The 20868-nt window shown below is 39.1% G+C and overlaps 1 protein-coding gene across 5 annotated transcripts in view; it reads right to left on the reverse strand.

The window, feature by feature from the left end:
- Positions 1-20868, reverse strand: part of LOC143165698 (dipeptidase 2-like) — a 51349-nt gene that overhangs the window by 11345 nt on the left and 19136 nt on the right. Inside the window, exons 1-4 of one of the 5 annotated variants that reach the window (XM_076349325.1) lie at positions 8073-8315; positions 6072-6169; positions 4839-4951; positions 4479-4541 (exon numbers count right to left, since the gene is read on the reverse strand). The exons of 1 other annotated variant lie outside the window; for it this stretch is intronic. The gene's annotated coding sequence lies outside the window, so the exon portion shown is untranslated. Of the gene's footprint in view, positions 1-4478; positions 4542-4838; positions 4952-6071; positions 6182-8072; positions 8316-20868 lie in introns of those variants that run through there. 3 more of the 5 variants (XM_076349322.1, XM_076349324.1, XM_076349326.1) reach the window with 3 other exon arrangements.

Consider the following 20868-nt stretch of genomic DNA (forward strand, 5'->3'; position numbering starts at 1 on the left):
AAGGGGTGGATACTGTCCTGGTTTCGGCAGGGATAGAGTTAATTTCCTTCCTAGTAGCTGGTACAGGGCTGTGTTTTGGATTTAGGGTGAGAACAATGTTGATAACACACCGATGGTTTAGTTGTTGCTAGGTAGTGTTTACACTAGTCAAGGACTTTTCAGCTTCCCATGCTCTACCGACTGAGTAGGCTGGAGGGGCACAAGAAGCTGGGAGGGGGCACAGCCAGGACAGCTGACCCAAACTGGCCAAAGGGATATTCCATACCATGTGACATCATGCTCAGTATATAAAGCTGGGGGAAGAAGAAGGAAGGGGGGGACGTTTGGAGTGATGGCGTTTGTCTTCCCAAGTAACCGTTACGCGTGATGGAGCCCTGCTTTCCTGGAGATGGCTGAACACCTGCCTGCCGATGGGAAGCAGTGAATGAATTCCTTGTTTTGCTTTGCTTGCATGCGCGGCTTTTGCTTAACCTATTAAGCTGTCTTTATCTCAACCCACGAGTTTTTCTCACTTTTACCCTTCTGATTCTCTCCCCCACCCCACCAGGGGGGGAGTGAGCGAGCAGCTGCGTGGTGCTTAGTTGCCGACTGAGATTAAACCACAACATGCACATATAACCACGCCTTAAACTCTGCTGCTGCCACCAGCTAACTGCTGAAGGGAACCAACTCCTCAGTCAAGAGCTGGCAGGGTGAGCCTCATGGACCCTGGACTCACACCTCCCAAAAAGCAGCTCCCAAAACTGTGTAAGAAGATAGTTTTCTCATTACATTAACTGGTTTGTTCTCATTATTTGGGAAACCTCACACTGAAATGAACACTGAAACTGTTTCTGAGACATTCCAAAAATCAGCTTCTTCTGAGTAAACTCTTGTTAAAAAACACAGCACGTCAGAGTATTTTCAGAGGAAAACTATTGAAATCCAACACTTTTCCATACCTTAGCAAGGACAATATGTGCCAAACTTGAAAGGGTCACTTTATTTCCATGAGGAAATGGGTATGACAACAAGTTCAAGAGTGATCCAAGCACTCCCTGCTCCTTTTTAAAATATAGTACTCAAACACTTGGACAACAGCCTTTCAGGTGTCAGTCAAAAAGCATTTTTACAAACAGATTAGAAATACCTCCTGTTCTATGTAAAGTAAATGTAAGATCTGCTAGGAGGTGAAAATACCTTTGCAGGTTAGGATTTCCCCCCCCCCCCCCCCCGCATTCAGTTACTGGCAGCATTACCTATAAAGCTGAGGAGCAGTCACCTCCTTCATTCATTGGAGTGACATCCTAATTAGATGCATGTGCCCTGTGAATTCTTTCAAATCAAAGAAGTTTGGCTAGAATTCTAATATTGCAGAGCCAATGCTCAAATTTTTCCAAAAGACAACAAAAAAAGAAGATAAATAATGTTGACTTTTCATTTGTATCCACTATGAGTCAGTAAAGTTTACATTTATAAGCTTTCTTCTGGCAGCACAAAAGTTTGTTTTTACTAATAAAGGAAGTTGTTTTTATGTATTCCTTGTCTGCAGAGGTAAAAACAAATAGCAAATATCCAAGATATAATAAAATTACAAGGCAATTCACCTTGCCTGCATGCTTTGCTTCTCTTGTCTTTAAGCAAATTTTCTAAAGCAACAGCAAGTGGACATGAAACCCAGGAAATTGTTTCCTGATATAAAGCCACATATTCATCAATGAAGTCACAGATATCTCAAGGGAGATCCATAGGTAACAGTGGCATTGGAAGCAAATTCAAGTCACGCTAAGCAGATTACCTATTGATGGCATCCTGTTCTAAACACATTTCTTTCTTCCCTTTACTAGAACATTTTGATTATAAAAATCAAAGCCAAAATAAGGGTAGGCCTGTAACCAGGACGTTGAAAAGCAGCACAGTGAAAATCATATTATTAAGATTCTTATATTTCCAGCCTATATATTAAACCATTTTCCTGTCACCTGCAATATGCAGTGTAAATCAAAGGAAAAGTTAACTGGCTTATTTGCCCTGCCTATACCTGATAAAATGTAAATACATTTGTAAAGGAATTATATTTAATAAGCCAGTGTAAGTTTAATTAAGCTGTGCAATTAAGATGTTTTAAAATAAAAATGAATCCATTTTGCACGTATTTTATCTCTAAATAAAAATAATGTAAAGTAAAAAAAAAAAGATTAAGAAATGACCTCACAACTTGGGTTTAGAAAGGTGCAAACTGCTATTCTAAAAAAATCCTTTAACTTTGACAAAAATTCTTAAGGTTCCTCTTTTGAGAAACTGTCTCAGGCCTTTTCTGTTTCGCAAGATTTGGGAATGCATTGAATTGTGGGACCATCTGGCAGGAAGAACTTTTGAACAGTGGGAACATACAAGCTTATACAAAAGGGAGCGTACATGGAGAAGCAGGTTTAAAACCAGCCCTGAAGTGGTCTCAGAAAGAAGCTCTAGGACAGCTGAATAAACACAGTACTATGCAGGCACAAATGAAGACCCGATATAAATACGATACCAGGGGAGCTGTGGCACTAACTAAAGAAAGTTAAATAACCCTCAACCCTTAATGTTTCCTACAAGAAAAACATAATGTAAGGAATAGCATAGAGAGCATTTGTGAAGTACAAAGGTCTCATGCTACATAGAGGAAAGCACTCTAGAAATAGATTTGCCCTTCAAGGATGCGTAACAGTCTGTGTTCTCATTCATTAACAAACGTAACAGAAGTGATTGACTCCAAGTTTCTTCTCATGTGTACAAAACTTAAGCATTTTTGGCTAGGTCCTTAGGACAATATGGGAATCAATTTACATCACAAGTCTACGCATCTGGGTTTTCTCATGGGTATGGTTTCCTGCATGTCCAACTACTTCCCCTGGGGTCAGAATAACGACCAGACCTTCCAAGACTGGGATGATAGTCTCAGACTGTCTTTCACCAGAGCACAGCTGACTCCCTGGCAACACTTTAATTTGTCCAGGATTCATACCATAGTTGATGGAAGAAGCCCTTATTCCTCTCATGTCTGCACAATAACCAAGGGAAACTTGCGTGTTCTTCCCACATTGACTGATTGGAAGGGAGATTTTTCTGCTTTTATTCATTGCCACAGCTTTATACTTGTTTACAGGGAAAAAATTATTGGGAGGGTCATTTTCTATCCATTTTTTTGTAATACTGCCTTTAGCAGAAAAATATTTGAATTGTCATTGGAAACAACTGTGATGCGTCAATGCTGAACTGGTTGACCTCTGTTATTACTTTTACTCAAAGAAATTGAATATTTATAGATTATGTATTTGAGAAAAAATGAGGCAGGTCACAGATACATGCGCTTACACATTTATCTAGGTACAGCAAAATCCATGTTCAAAATATGAGCCCTGTTGTGTTACTACGACATGGTGTTTGATTTCCTTCTCTTACTTGTTTTCAATAAAATCCATTTATGCAAGGGGGTACATTCCAAAAAGAAAAGATAAACAGAATCCTACTGGAATCCTATATGCATTTAAAACTGCAGCAGTTCGCTTACAGTTGATTTATTTTAATTAACCTCATGCAGAAAATTGGAAGGTACTATGCAGTGGGAATATAAAGTAAACCAGGCCCAACAGCCTGCTACTTCTCTTGCCAAGCTCCTCTCTTCCAGCCCTGACATACATAAAGCAAAGCGCACCACTAGTCCCCATGGGACAAACCCAGAGGCAGCCTCATGATGCTCCAGGAACTGAAATACATCTCTTCAGTTGTGAGTTAGGCACCGCAGCCAAGTCTCACACAGACCAAAAGTCTGTCCCAAAGAAATATGTGTAACACTACAAGGGACAATGAGCACAAAGATAAAACTTTCCTCTTACTTTCAGCTCCACTCCAGCTACACAAACATCACAGGCTACAGACACACACACTGTGGAAAAGACAAGGAGGGAGGTGCAAAATGCAGCTCTATCTCTTCTTCCACATTACACTTCAGAGCCAAAATGTCTCTTTCCATATCTACCTTTGCATCTCTCATTGAGAGCATAACTGCTTTTCATCCTCACCATACCTCTACACACAGAATAAGCACAGTAATTTTGGGGCATCAAGCTTAGAAAAGCCATCAGCCCACAGCCCAGAACAAACCATGACAGTCCCTGGAGAGCTGCAATAGGCACAGAGTGAGTCTTTGCAGACACACGCTACAGAAATAAAGCTTTACTACTTCACACTAGTTAGCTTCTACCATTGGTTTACATTCTCCAAGCTCTTCATGAACAGCTAGCAAGTTACTATCAATAAAACATGAATGCTGAGAAAACTGACATCATGCTGAGTGTTCCCACATCAGCGAGGACAGAGCTATAATGAAGCAGGATGGCCATATCTGCCATATAAGGATGCAACAATGGGGGTTTGCTCTTTTAAAATAGATACATTTTAATAGAAAAGTTTCACAGTAAAAAAAGGAAATTTTTCTGTATGCTTCTGTCATTTACCATCTTCGGAAGTATGGGCAAGCTGCCTGATCCCTCTTCTTTTTTCCAGCAGGCAGACCAGACCTCAGTGAAGAAGGTTCAGTGCAGTAAATCTCAGTTAGGAATGGCATCCCTTTCATCCTATTTGAAGTCCTTATTTTCCATCTTATTCTTTACTAAAAAACTTCATGACAGCCATTACATTAGGACTCAAATTTATTGAATTATTGTGCCCAATAAAATATATAAAGTGCAATAAAATAGAGCTCACAGCTCAAGATAGTAACGTATCCTGAAAAATGAAGAAGGTTCATCCCCCCCACAGTCCAGTTATGCTGACAGCTCATGCAGATAATCCTAGGGTAGCTCTGAATTAAATACCTCAGATCATGGCAGCAGCTTAGTTGCAACAGCACAGACAACACAAGGTGACCAGGACCCCAGGTAAAAACTTCCTTGCTGATTGCTGGCAAAAGCATGGATTCTCCTTATTCCTTAAGTAATAATTAAACACAATTAGTAATACATAAATATTAAACATACTTCTAGGAGCAGAACAGATGCATCACACTATGAAGTATGGTTTTAAGAAAAGATACCAATCCCTTTGAAATTCACCTCGTCATCAAGACAGTCTTTCAAATCTTTCTCAATTTTTGCTTGAAATTCCTTTTGCTATCACCAGCCCTGAATCATGTCAGGTTTATCTCTTCCCCTGCTTGGAAACCTCCTTAGTGCTGTCCCAATACAGGTATTACAATTTATAGTTTCCAACCTGCTATTCCTTCCCTGCCTGTGCAAAGGTGCAATGAAGTGCCACCAAGCAATGACAAAACATGGTGCTGTTAAACTTACTACTTAAAACAGGGATACAAGGGAATAAATACAGTAATGGCTGGAAGGCATTTCAGGGTGTCTAGGGAAGAGAAAGGAACAAGTAGGATAGCTTGTCCCAAACTTCCTGGGAAAGAGGAACCCATCAGGGGCAATTACCGTACTTCCATACATAGCGAAAGTCACTCTTAGCTTTCAGCCTTGAATTTAAGTGGATCCTTGGATATTACACATGCTATCCACCACACATGTAGACTGCAAGTTTTTCAGATACAATATACCCTCAGTTGGCAAGACTTCTTTGCAACTGAAGTGTAGGAGATTCATTGATTTCTCCTTTAAAACAATTCCTTAACAAATTTTATTATTACAGATAAAAATGGTGTTTTAACTCCAGAAAGAGTTCTCATAACTTCCCTTAAGAAAAGGACAGCTACTGAATTTCTTTCCTGTTAGGTTCTCATCCTTTACTTCACCATTGTTTTTTCCTGTCCACAGTTTTTAAGACTTTCTGACAAATTCAAATTGCTGAATCCAGTAATTTTGAAGTAAATAGGAGCTCTGCTAACACTATGCATTTTTTTATCTAATTGCTAATGATGAGGACTATTTTCTCAGAAATCCTAAGTTACTGAAGTTCTTTTAGCTTCAAGACAGATACGCTTTATGGCATAATTTCCTAAAGGCAAAACAAACCAAACAGCCTGACAACTACTTATATAGCACTGTAGCAGACCACATATTATCCGGCAAAACTGTGTCCAGCTTAAGAGTGCTGACCTCAGTGGAAGGGCTGGCCAGGAGCATTTGCAGGGAGTCAGCTGGCTTCTTTGATAATGCGCAGTCTCCTCTTTCTCGGGTCTGGTGATAATGCTTTCCTGGAATGCAAACTAGAACCTATTGAATAGCACGTATGGACTTGAGCAAACAACTACTCCAGGGTTCCCCTCTATGAATATACTTCCTACTGTATGGACCACAACAGGTTTCAAAGCTACAGACAGCAGATTATATGAATGCTTTTCCTCCCAGTCACCCCATTTGGGCCCCCTGCCCCATGTTCCAGTCCCTTGTTTAACTTGGGCTCTTCTCCATGCCAAGGTCAGTGCAAGCCATGGCCCCTCCAACCCCTACTCCTGACAGACTCACTCTTTTTGGCAGAGTTTTGCCCAGTTCCAAAATATTTCTAATATTCTGGAAATGTTTGGATACTGCTTTCAAAAAACAGTGCTACAAAATAGTAAGACAGACAAAGGCCATAAGGATGAGCATTACTGAGCATTAACAACTGAGTTTAACCATAATGGATGCAGCCTGTGGAAATACTGCTCTCACAGGAGGTAATGAACTTTGCTTCAGCACAAGAAAGTCTGTTTGAGCACTCGTGCCACAGTGGAGCTTACCTGCCTCTCCCTCACAGCTATTAAAAAGAGAGCATTTTCAAACACACCATGGCCTTTTTTTTTTTCTTTTTTGTGCTGCCCACATTTTTCCAATCTAAAAGAGAGCATTTTGTTTTCTTCTGGTCATGGCATGCAAATTAAAGATTTTGAGGAACAGCAAGTACTGGAAACACAATCATCCTAGAAATCCTTCCTCAGATGGGCGTGCAGTCTTAGAGAAGTCTTTCTTTCATAAACATGCATCAGAAATATACATGCATTGTGAGACCCAAAAACTTTAGTGAAACAGCACTTCTACAGAACTGTAAAAGGATAGAGAGCAATCAGTTGTTTTTTCTTTTCTGCTTTGTGGCAACCATAGAGATTTCCCTCAAATGTCAAAGCACAAATACAGACTTACATTTTTACCACAAATGCAGACTTCGTTACCACAGTGAAAAAAATCATTTTATCTCTAATCTAGAAAATGTTAAATTTGTTTGTGGCAGCTCAGCATGCAAAATGTTAAAAAGTAAAGGTCAAAAAATTGCCCAAGCATCAGAATTTTGGCAAGTCGGCATCACAAAGACAAATTAGTTTCTGCAGGCATTTTTTGGTTTCAAATTCCTCAAACCAAAATATAGATCAGATCCGCAACCTGTATCTCTAGAACTCTGCCAGACCCTGACACAATGACTCTAAAGGGAACACTAAGATTTTATAGCTTATTATGTACTCTGTGGCATAGTACAGTATAACTGTTATTCCAGAAATCCACATAATTTGTCAGTTCAAAATGCTTAATGAGAAAGTACCGAGCCTTGTTCACACAATAACACTGTTTTGATGCTATAAAAACTGCTACACATCGTAAATTTTGGTCCAAATATTTACTCTTTTTCTATCACTATGAAGTCCATAGCGATTTTCAGGAAGATTTTTAAGCAGGAAGTGTACCTACATGTTATTCAAGCAGTTCGACTGCTAACAGAAATCTATACATTACCAAACCTCCATTCTGTCTATTTGTACAAAAATGCTATTCTTGGTAGCTACAAGAGTTTCCTATAGATTTGCTATATAGAAGTACCTTCTAGGTTTCAAGCAAAATATTCTTTATACTTTGACAGTAAGACTCATTTGCCTTTGAAACTGTTTAGGTAAAAAAAGACACATAAGTATATCATCATTCAAAAATCAGTTCTTGAAAATTGAAGTATTGCAAGCACTACACAAAATTAAGAACATGGTATATTAGGCACCCATATTTAAACAACATTTAAAATACAAAACCCACGCAGCTTTTTTCCATGCTGACTGAGCAGAGTTGAAAAGTGGAAGTTGACACGAGATTTATAGCTTTTTCTTGTTTATCTAAAGGCTCCTTGGAGCAGGTTACCTTCTTAGGAAAATGGAGCAGAGTCGAAATCCACATTCCACTGTGTTGGATGCAACAGCTAAAGCTTGGCACCAGGTCCTCCTGGCATCAGAGCAGCAACCAAGAAACGTCCTCTATTTCTTTAGCTTACACATCACAGGCTTCACACTCAACAGGCATTTGGAGTTACTCTTTTCAGAGATATAAGGTCTGTGAGAGAGCTTTCAGCTCAGCTACCGCCCACCCAGGAACCTAGCAGCCTTGTGCTGTGCCGTGTTCAAAATCCGGCACTTCCTCCCTCTTGTGGCAGGCTGTTTGTGCAGTCCATCATGCATCTGCTTACTAACATATGAGGTGTTTACCACTGCTCTGTTGATATTGTTTTAGAAATAGGTGCCCCTCATCACAGAATAATTTAGGTTGGAAGGGATTTCTGGTGGGATGTCATCTAGTCCAGCCACCTGATCCCAGCTAAGGTAACTTCAAAGTTAGATCAGGTTGATGTCTTCAAGGAAAAAGATTATACAACCCTTCCAGGCCCCTGTTCAGTTCTTGCTTATTCACATTGTGATTTTTTTTCTCCCCCCAAAAAATAATATTCAACTGGAATCTCCCTTGCTGCAGTCTGTGATGGTTGCCTCTCATCCTCTTGCTGACCGGCTCTGAGAAGAGTCTCTTAGATTCGAACTTACAGTAAACACAGGTACAGGTATGCACCTTACTGCTGACCTAATTTTGCCATATTGACTATACCTAAGCCAATGAATATCTACTCCTTGTTCCTATACCTGCCAGATTTTAATCAGGACTTACAGTGCCATTGTGTGGTATTTGTAAAGGTCAAAATGCTCACAAGCTACAGGTGACGTTTTCAAAGATACTTATGTCTCTAAACCTACTGGGACTTTTCACTCCTTTTGTGGGAGCTGACAGTTTGCAAACAAAGAAATACGTGCAAAAACACGATCCTATAGTTCCACAAGAAGTCAGCTTTGCTTATCGCCGTTTTTATTTTACTTCATACTTTGTACAGAAAACCAAAGTGCATCATGCTTTTGTTTATGATTCCATTGCAGAGAAATAACCAGGTCTCACAATCAAAACTCCCACAGAGCAATTGCACAAGTCACGTCTTAACTGGAACATATGTCTGTCATCAATCCTCTAGTTCCCTGTAATTTGAAAACTTAAACAGAAAACCCCACATCACTTGGAATTCTGCCGCACATTGCTAATTCTGTGAACTTCACTTATAAACATTTACCATCAACTCAAGTGGACGAAAGAACCCTAAACGCTACGAATTTAGTATCAAGAGAAAAGACAAATGTTTTCTTTAGAAAATATCCTCTACCTAATTGAAGTTTGATCCAGGCCAGGTCCATTTTTATGCCTATGACAGGAAACGATCTCCCAAATTTAATTTAAAGCAGCAAATAACAGGCTCAGATTCATTTTCCCACTTGTGGTCTAGTTCTAGCTCATGTTTCCTTGTTAATTTTCAACTTTTCAAATTCTCATCCCCTTCCTCCAGACTAAGTAGTATCACATAACCATCATCGAGTGCAATTTATTTTTCCTATTTTCTCAATTTTCTCTCCTTGCAAAGTCAAGTTTAATCTCTGATCTGATTTCTACCTAAAACTCTTATGTTTTTACATGCCTCCAGGAAAACCAAGCTCATCAACTCCTTGTTGAAGAACAATTTTTGCTGAGCTACTAAGCTCCTGCTTGGACTTTTAACAGCTCACCTCTTTGCAGATTCAGAATGCGACTGATTTTTAAAGCTGCTAAAAGCCAAATTCTTCCTTTGGCTCACAGTCAGGTTTCTTCTATCTTTTTATTCCAATAGCCCTATATAAGCCTTAAAAGCTGTTTGTGTATAATAATTCTTATAATGTGGCATTTGTGATGTACGTCCTTCCTGCAGAGTCCATCTGGCAGGACTGTTCTCTTAATAAATGTCCTGAGAGCTATCTTTATTGTCCAGAATGTTGTTACACAGCTGTCTCTCCCTGATAATAGCTATCCCTATGTTTATATCATGTTATATTCACCTCAGACATATTCTGGAGCAAGCTGAGAATCTATAAAATAACAGCAGCACTTACACTCATACCAGCTGCTGTCAGGACACAGAGGAATAGCATTATGTTGAAACTATTTTTCATGCTAGGAAGGCTTGTTCCAGCCACAGAGCAGGTTCACTAATTTCAATACTTACACATCCAAAGTGCTAGTGTTTTTACAACCAGCACAGATTAAACTGTAGATGACTACAGCTGGGAAAGTAGGGCTTTGCAAATGCAGATGCCTATTGTGGCAGCCATTTTTAACTGCAATTTGATTTCTCCATAAAATCCTTATACTCTACCAGCTCGTGGCATCATCTACCCTACATAATAGCACTCCAGCATTTGGCATGGACATAGTTTTGTGTGGGAATCAGCTTTAAAACCACATACAGTGAAATCGCTTAGGGACAAGCCACATTAACATAGTATTATAAATGCTGCTTATCAAGTATCTGAACTTGGTATCTTATGTCCATGTAAAGATTGCAATCTCCAAGACTATCAGTTTGGCATGTCTTGAGCGCAGGCATCAGTGTTTTAATTAGAAACTGTTACATGTTAGGAAGAGGAAATCCCATGTATCAAGATTTCTGTTTGCATAAAAATAGCAATACAGGCAGTCTTAACTATTGCAAATTAAATTCCATCTGTTTCTTCTACTGATCTCAGTATTAGTTTCAGGTCCTAAAACGGAGTGAGTTCACACTTGGAAGGGGTGGTGATGGGAGGTTGCCTGGTTGTTTTAATCTGTTTAAATCAGCATGGTTGCAACATGTTTCTCAGATAAGACTTTGCGAGAAATACTAATCTAAGCTTGGGAAATCAGAGAGGTTATGAACCAAATCAGTAAAAACCAAGTTTTTCCCATGTTACCCTGTGTTGTGGGTGGCTGAAGCTGCCACAGTTTCACAACCCTAGTTTGACCAGCATCCATGAAAACAGTTCAGATGATGCCATATGCTCTCAGGATATATACACACAGAACCATATCAGTTGACACCAATTACCAAATGCAAAAGAAATAGGAAGGAGTATGAAGATGAATGTTTCTCTTCACAGATGCCGGTTTTATTCTCCCATGTTCTGAACAGAGAAAAGGCTTCATGAAGCGCATCAAGATGTCACAAAAGCTTTGTAGTCACTAGGAAGGAAGCTATAGCTGAATGTTTCCTACAGTTGAAAGCAAATAGTGCCATAATGAGAGCAGATACCTTGCAGGATGAACACAAATGAGTACTACACTGACACCCATCAATGCCTCTTGTCAACAACTTTTTATACAAATACCAAAGTTGTTGTGGTTTCTCCTGGCTCAATACTCTACTTCCACAGAATTAATTTCTGTAGTGTGTTGGAAAGAAAGATGGAGGAAGCAGCTGCAGAAAAAAAAAGTTGCAATGAGCTTATCTATTCATTTAAATTATGCTTATTTTAAAATACTGGTAATATTTACAAACGATAATGCCCAAATAGTGAAGCAAACCAAAGCAAGCATCTGGTCTCCCTGCTTTCTGTTTGTTTAGCTATACATTTGTTCTACAAAGGTATTAGGTATCCAGTTTAATTCTTTTGATTCAAGAAAGGTGAAAGTTCTTGCCACAAGATGGCAGGAGCTTCCCAATTAAAATCATACCTAATCTGTGATCTAATGACAGAGTGCTAATGGTCAGGACTATAGACCGTTTCTGTGAACTAGGATGCAAACTAGCTTGCTTCAGATGGGTGTTTTTTTTTGGTTTTGTGGGCTTTTTTCCCCATAACAATAAAATAAAAAGAAAAATCTTTTTAAAAAAGCAATAGAAGAGATCACAAAAGCCTTGTGGACAGCAGTTGTCGCCTACTCAGTTTGGGAACTATAACTAAAAAGGCTTCCAGAAACAGTTTGAAAAAAATAAAAAGCACTTAGAAAAATTGTTTTCCCACTCTGGATTGATTCCTATATAAGCACTCTTTCCTGTTTAAAAGCAGAATTTTCAAAGCTCTATTTCCGCCACTTTCCACTCCAACGTTTCAGCTACAGCAAAGCCATTCATATCTATTTAAAGTAGCAGCTGCCCTTGTGACATTAGGCACCCTCAGCCATGCAGGGCAGCCAGCTCCACTGAATGCTGTGTTTCCTGCTCAGCACAGGTTTCTGAGAAGAGCCAATCCTTTTGGTATCAATGAGAAAACCCAATTTAGAGCAAGTCTACTTGTTGAAGATGATCCTAAGTTTTCCTGAATCTTTAGGTTATGAAATAATCAACTATAAGAACATTTTGATTCTAATAAGTCAGCCCCTATGGTAGCATTATGTATAGGATGCTGTGTTAATTACTATTTGAGGCTGTGTTGCTTGAAGTCCTTATTCCCTATTCTCTGGACTCTCTAGACCATAACCAGAGCCCCTAGGTTCTATTGTATATGGGATGAGTTATTTGACAACCTGGCAAGGTAGATATCTAGCTGGCCAACTTGGCAACAAAACCTACTTTTAAGGTGTCCTGAAGTGAACTGTCTTCATTATAATACTAAAAAACACACCCACAGGTCAAGACGACCCCTGCCCAGGTGAAGACCCTTCCCCCACGCAAGCGTAGTAACAGAAGAGAATGACATAATTGATATTATAATTATGTGAAAATCACTAACCAATCATTGTAACTGGGAGTGTATTACCTTGTAATTGTTGTGTATAAATGTAACGGTGATCTAACCTTAGGTGTGCTTGATTTGTGGAAATTCCACCTTGCACCCAGCGCTGCAATAAAGAATGCCTGCTTTCTAAAACTCCAAATTGAGTCTTAGAGAGTTCTTCATCTGCCGATTTACGGTAACATACTTAGCTTCATTTCTGCCACCTAATAACAGGCTGGGTTTTTAGTTTGAGTTTCAAAGACTTTGCTTTGAGTTTTGGGGGGATGCTTAAAAGTCATCATCATTGTCTCTGATCTGCAGATGATTTCCAGGTAATCCTTGACTCAGGCCTGAGCCCTCCTTATTCCTTCCTTTCCTTCCTCGACTGAAGCTCATGCCCTGAAATATAGCAGCTACACTGTTTTTGGAGATGTTTTACCCCGTGCTCGCAGCTGACAGCTCTGCTGGTATAAGTTTAAGTATAGACCTAGCCTAAATCTTTCAGTGATGAAAACTTGCCAATGTGCATGAACGCAGCATTGCAAATTACATTTCTGTGCCTCGGCCCATGTAATATTTGTATTTTTACTGATTTTTTTTTTTTTCCCCCCCACTTGTGTTTACTCTCAGGATTTTTCTGGGGAAACGGAAGATCATACAGCTCAGGAAGGACAGGAGTGTTTCATCCACTGAAGTCACTCACAGTGTGCTATCAGTAGCAAGAAAGTTACTAGGTGTGACCTTCAGATTACAGTGTTCACTGGTGCTTAAGACTGTCTCCACAGAATGCCTCAAATCTATTGTCACATAACAACAGCCAGATTAGGGTGGCAGAGAGGATGGTATCATCTGGATTTTTTTTTTTTTTTTAACACAGTAGAAGAATATGAGAAAAGTTTCAAGTATTCTGTCTTCCACTGACTTTAAACTTTTTTCCTACCTATCTTTGCTTTAGAGCTCTTATTGTTTGCTACGTACTCTGCTAAATCATAATTATTATAAATTGTGCTCTCAAGACATAACAAAATCCCCAAGATATTTCTGCATAAACATCACTGAAGTTGTACATAGTATTATTTGTAGATTACAACATTTTGTTAACAAGAGTATTTAGCTCCTGACAACTTCCATTTTAAGTTAGAGCTGAGGATATTGCCCTTCTCTCTCCCCTTTTGTCCCAAGCAGCTAGCCAGCTATTTTAAGCAAAATTTTTCAGTTTTGGAAAACAGGCATTTCCACCAAAAAGTCATTATGAGTAGAAGCTCCCAGCCACCTTTAACTGCAAGCTTGTCAGCGTACTCTAGGATATTGGAAGAGTCTAGGTTCTACTGACTTTAATTCCAGCGTTCTGTCCTCTAACACTTAAGCACAGACACACACACTTTTTTTTTTTTTAAATGTCAATGTAAAACACAATTCCATGGAGAAAGCCAAGTCAGTTTTTCTGTAATATGCAGGTGATCAGGACAGTAAATCAAGAAACTTGGGGTTGTTTGGTGGGGTTTTTTTCAGTTTAACAAAATATATTGAGGCAGCCAAGGTTTTCTAAAAATCTTTCCAGTTTCAAGTGTCAATCCTGAAATCAATATTCCCAACAAAACAATAGCTTTTGCATTTACACACACATACACAGAGCAAAGACTAGAACTAATTATTTGGAGGAAAATTCTCATTAAGTGAATCCACATTCACTTTCCCACACTTCTTGGGAGGAAGGAAATCCCACCCACACCAAAGCACTTCAAGTCAGCTCCAGCTTGCCTTTTTGGTATGAATGCGAGAATGCATAACCTCAGACATCAGCCCTTCTGGCCTACCTCCTTCCCTCCTCTTCCTCCCAGGAAATCTCACAGACTGTCTCCCAGTCTGTGGTCACACACGTGCATTGGAAAAGCAAGAACTGCCCTCAAATGACTTGGGGTCTCTGAAGCTAAGGATTTATCAGAAAGAGCTCAAACTTTTGAGAGCCATTGAAGAGGTCTCACATATGTCTTTCTTGACAAGACTCAGGGTTAAAGAGAGCAAAATATCAGCAAGGGATATAGACAAAAAGTAATAAGCCATTTTCTTTCATTTTCAGATGACTCCTTACCAGTATTCTGAATTTCATGACTGGTTTTCAGCCCTGACAGATGGTGAAAGCAGATGTGTGTCACTTCCTCCTCTCCTGCAAAGAGCCTGTTTCAAGCCTCTGCAATGGCCCAGGGATTATTACTAATTTATGCTTTTTGAAGCGGCCCCAATCCAAAACAAGACCTTTGGATTCTAGAATATTAATGTATCTACCAAGTCATATGCCTAAGCACAAGCTACAGGACAAAGGAGAAGAACAGCAAGCTAAATATGAGTAGGGCTACAGAAGGTCTAATATTGACTGTTACACCTCACTATACCACAACATAGCTACAAATAAAACAGACAGCCATTATATGGTAGCTTTCTACTGTATTTACACTGAAACACATTCATGTTCTTATACCAAGTTTCTGAATAATCAATTGTGTGCTTGTCACTTCATTAGCAATTCCTAAAGGCTTATGCAATGACTTTTCTTTGCTATATATCTGCAACCAACTCTACTGGGCACACACACAAGTAGAGGTTATTTTCCTACCTCAGAAGTATTATGAACATAAATGCAGCATGGAAATAAATTGACTAGTTGTGCCGCTTGTCCAGACGGCGCTGAACAAACTGGAAACTAAGTAAAATTGCTTATTCAAAGTCTATCAAAGGCTTTCAGAGAAATTATTAATTCAAATCTAAAAAATCTAAAATTTTCTGCAAGTATTTTAAGTTAGCTGCCTCAGAATCTGACATGAAGCACAAGCATGTGCTCTTAAACATCCACAGCTGTGGGCAAATAAAAGATCCTATATATAATAATTTTTTTTTACAGAAGTGTTGTTAAGAGACCAAAATACCTTTGCCTTGGGATGTCTTTGTTAGACCAGAAAATTTGCCAACTTAGGATCCATTGTTTCTGAGGTACTTTATCATCTATACAACATATTGTGATGCTTAAGAACAGGTTTCTTTAATTGAGGAATTTGGCAGTAATCTGAATATGGTGGTAAATAGAAATTGCCGTGGTTCTACTGGAAAGAGAGCTCCCTTGCAGCTATGAGAGAAAATCACCATGGAAACCTTTTGCTAAGATGATATTAAAGCACACCATGTCCGCTTACATCTCTCCTTTTGTAACAAGCAGCATTTTGTGATACAGTCTGGAGTTACTGAGGAAAAGGGCTATTTACACAGCAAGAGACCAGGACTTACTCAGGAGAACTATTGCAGAATTTTGTTATGCTCCAGAGCTGGCTGACTGACAGTGTATCTTGTTACAGAAAGATGATTATTAGGAGATGAACCGGACAAGTGATCTTACCCAACCAGCTAGGTAAAGTCAAGTTGATACACACACAGGAAAAATAGGTTTGTGAACCAACCTTAAACTAATTTATCACCATGAGAAGCTAACAAAGTGTTTTCATGCTGTCATAGAATGATCTGTTTTTCAAATCAGGATGGACCAAGCTCGTAAACTCCAGTGAAGTTGTAATATCTTACCACCTTTCTTCATCTAAACACCAGCAAGTCTGTTATTTAACAAGGGGAGCAGTGCCTCTCCAGGGTGACGTTCTGCTTTCAGCTTTCACAACACAAGTATGTCTCCTCAGACTCTGTACTGGGATTTGATTACGCTTTGCATAGTCATATATGTGCTTACAAATATATCACATATGAGGACCCAAATCAAGACATCTTGTTCTTCTGTGTAAGGCTGTCACGGGTGGAGTGAGAGTGCACTTCACTCATAAGAGAGAAGCAACAATATACTTCATTGATATAAAACAGTGAGTTAACAAAGTTCAATGGTAAATGCAACAGTGGTTTAGCAAAATTCGATGGCAAGGTACACTTAATTATTTACTGCATAGAGGACAGAGTCAGACAAAACTGTCAGGCAGACCCTCCCATTGAGTCATGAGGTTTAGAAAGGACGCCCTTGCTTTCTAAACTCCTTCTCAGAGAGAAGTCTAGGTGCAGCTGGATCCAATCCTAGTCCCAGACTTGGTCAATGGTTTATGTCTAAAGGATTATATATGCGCAATAACTCCTTTATATTACTTAGCTAAGATTCAAAGTTTAGCATGCTATTAGTTACTTACCGAGAATCTGTTGTGGCAAGGAATCTCTCAACCTCGAGGAGTAACCTTGAGAGGCGTCCCTACTCAAGGGGAGATCCCGCCATGCAGCCCGCTGCTGTGCAGGAGAGCTCAACGGGCCCTGGGCTGTCCACTATTTATAGAGTAAGACAATTGACTTATAGTCATATTTGCATACCAGCAAGATGTTTGGGTCACTGCTCCAGACAGCCCTTGGCTACTGTGTTGCCATCCCTCCCCAAAGTCCAGCATAAGCTGGATGCAGCCATCATGACCCCCACAGGTGGTCATTGCTTATGCAGGGCGGCGGGGAGCACACTGCCACAAAGGCCAACATGTAAAACATCGCTCACATCAGTTTGACCACTCAGTTCACAAAAGAGCTGTGCACAAAACCACAGGAGCACACAGGAAGAGATACTTTGTCTTGAATCTGATGACACAAGCCAGAACACGTTCCTTATTCTCTACAGAATAAGCAACAAGTATCAACAAGCATCCTGTTTTGAGATTTATTATGGTTTTGGCATCTTCTTGTCCTAGTTTTATATATACCTGCCAACACTGTATGCCCAACAGTCTTCTCTTTCCATAGCTTTATTCCAATGTAATTTCTATCAGAGCCAAGATCATAACTTGTTACTCGGTTGGTCGTAAATGAATAACAAGCTTTGTTAGACAACTCTACCTGCCTTATCAAAAATTAAACTGAAGAAGAAGGTCTGCAAATGAAGTGTGGATGCAATGTTTTTGGCTGTTCAGATGGAGTTGTTTTATGTTTATTACAAATTCTAGGTAAGGCAAAAGTAATTTGTAGGGCATTTATAATCAGCAATAGCTGCCATGCATCTACCTGTCCAGTAAGGAAGACATGAAGAAGTCATGTGAAGGATTTATCCCCACGCTAAGGAACATCTAAACTGCTGTGTGTTTAACCAGACCTGCTTCATCATCATGCCTGTGATAGAGCCAGTTTAGGAGAGACAGGGAAGTCACCAGTTCTTAATTTACTTAACTGCTTCAAAAGAGGCTGCCAAAGTGCCTAAAGCAAAGTCAACGGCATCACAACTTCAGTTTACATAAAAATAGCCCAATATTTCTATGCTGCAGCTTTTATTCATATGTGCAACCATGATACCTATTACACAGAGAAAAGTCACTGTCTGAATTTTGAATTCTTACAGTTTTCAAGTTGCCATTGCTTCAAGAGTGGAGCTGATGGGACTTAGACTGTTGACTAAGCATCTAGCTAAAGCTGAAAAACTTTCTCTGAAGTACTAATTTCATTTCTTAGCAGTCTAGTTCATCAGCATGGCAAAAGATCTCTGTGGGTATTTCGAGCACATTCTCAAGTAATTGGAAAGTATTGTTACTGATTCTTTACCAAAAGGAAAAGGTTTCACTAAAAGGTTTACAACTAGCAAATCAAAGATAGCTGAACAGTTCAACTTCAGTCTTCCTAGTCAGTTATTCAGCTTGGATATATTTCTGCCAGCAGGGCTGAGTTGTACCTCACTTTGAAGTTCACAGTGAGTTCACTCTCACTGGAGTTCACAGAAAAATGTGCTCAAGAGTTCCTGTCATGTACGTACAGTTAACCTAGATAATCTCAAAGAAAGTTAAACAAAAGAATCAGATCTTGGATTACTGGGTCATACACTGTGGGAGTTGAAAGATTTCAAACACAGGTTAAGTTAAAACGGATTTTGACAAATTACCCTTTATATTACCTAGAGCTCCTGCAATGTAGAGAGAAGGATGCAGGTTATTTACGTTATTCACCAATAGTTTTGAATTACATGATTGTTTGTATATAACAAACATGGGAGAGTGTTTTTAGTTAAGCATATTGCAACCTTCCCTGACCTAAGCATATACTGCATACTGAATCTAAAACCTATACTATAAATCAGTGCAAGTTTCACGTGACTTACTTTCTATTTCTAGTGAAGAAGTTAAATTAGAATAAGCTGAACACAGCATGAAGTTAAACTGTAAAAAGGCATTTTGAACACTGAACATTCAAGTCACAGAAGACAGGGAGCAAAAGGCATTCTGTTTTTTCAAAAAATAGTCCCTGCCCACTGTACAGAAAATAGAGATTTTTTTAAAAAATAGCAGATAAGCTGTTTTAGCAGAGCATGTGAAGTGTGTGAGAGTTATTGACAGCCTTAAGCCTTTTACCAGAATGTATACTTAAGTTTCCTTCTTTAGCAGACGGTAGGTTCTGGCATTGAGAAAGTCTTTATCTTAGCACACAACATGAAACAACACCTCAAGAGATAAAAGAGCTTGGCAAAGAGATTATTATCAGTTGTTTTAGTAACTATATGGTAGACCGCTCAGAGGAAGATTGGACAAAATGTTTCTGCTCCCTTGATCTGCATCAGGTTGAATATGATCTGTTTATTACCAACGTCATTTTCTACCTTGGAGACTGACTTTACAAGTCATTATAAAATAGCTCTTCAAGGATGAGAAAGGCAAATCTCTGATTTGTTTTGAAGCTTTCTACAGACACACTCTTACAACTGTTTGAACATGAGCCACATATGTCTATGGTTTAGGTGAAGCCAAATTATGTACACACAGAAGTAGTAATTCTTTAGAAGTTGTGTTTTTTTTAATTCTATCTGTTCCATAAGCTTCTGAATAACTACCTTATTTTTTTCTCATACATCCAAGAATGTTCTGTAGCATTGGATTTGTTTCCTCACCACTACAGGTAACTATTTTCACACAACCTACATTATTCAGGAAATGAGTTGTTTTTTCTTCTGAAATACACTACCTGCACTCAATGATTGCATATAAGCAAGTCGGGCAGTCAGCATGCAGACTACATATTCAGTCCTGTGGCCTGAATCTCCTGTAAAGCCTCCTAAGAGATTTTTAGAAATACTTCCTATTCTAATGGCATTCCCTCAGGGAATGAAGACTGAGTCCTTAGCATAATTTATGTGCTAAAACACCTGCAAAATAGATAAACTATCCACAGGTCATTTCTAGTGAATAATCTGAAGATGTTGCAACATATAGAACCAGAAAACAATTCAGCAATACATTCACTCAGGTACTGAGCAAAACAAAACAGTTTCTCTGAAAAACTGAGACTGTTCCATAAATCTATGTGAAGGTAAACTGATGGTATACTTCAGCTCATTAAAATGGATGAGAGAAAGCTGGAATTTGCAAGAGCTGACGCTCCTGGAAAGGAGCAGAACAGATATAGCACTGAAGGTCTGGGAACCAAAAGGACTTTTCTTAGTTCAAAGTACCTTCTACTAAGTCAGCCATTTCTTTAACAGTCAAAAATCAGTTAGAATTTTATCTAAAATGATTTAACCTGTGGAAACAGGTTAACGGTCTAATCATTTGAGGGAAGAATATTAACTTCGGATCAGCTCCATGCAGATTTTAGAGTGAAATATAACATGAAGTTCTGCCAGATCAGAACATTTCCAGAGGTTAGCTTATCATATTTTAGGTTATGTGTTTGCTAGGAAGTAGTGCAGGCCAATAGAAGCCGATTTGGAGAATGACTGTGCTACAAGTCACAAGAAGCAGCGACAATTAGCAGTCTCGGTTCGGAAGTGCACTTTTGATGCAAGTTTGTGTAGATACACCCTTACGATCTTCCTGTCCTTGCTGGGGATGGAGAGCATAGAACACTTTTGCTTGGTTTGTCACAATTTCAGTATTTAGCCTATATTTATGTTTAAGAATGTGCTTTGTTTTGCCATTGTTTCATGGCTGTATACTCCACGAACTCTTACCTCAGCCAACACTTAAGCAATACAAACAAAGCAGATCCACAGAGCCAGCCAATAGCCCACTCAAACAGTTCCATGATTAAGTCTTATTAAAGAGAAAAAGAGTACAAACTGATCTAATAGATTAAAAATCAATCAATAAACCTCCACCTGCTTTAAATCCTGACTGTACCATCTCAATGGC

The sequence above is a fragment of the Aptenodytes patagonicus genome, chromosome 11, assembly GCF_965638725.1.
Source record: "Aptenodytes patagonicus chromosome 11, bAptPat1.pri.cur, whole genome shotgun sequence".
NCBI lineage: Eukaryota > Metazoa > Chordata > Aves > Sphenisciformes > Spheniscidae > Aptenodytes > Aptenodytes patagonicus.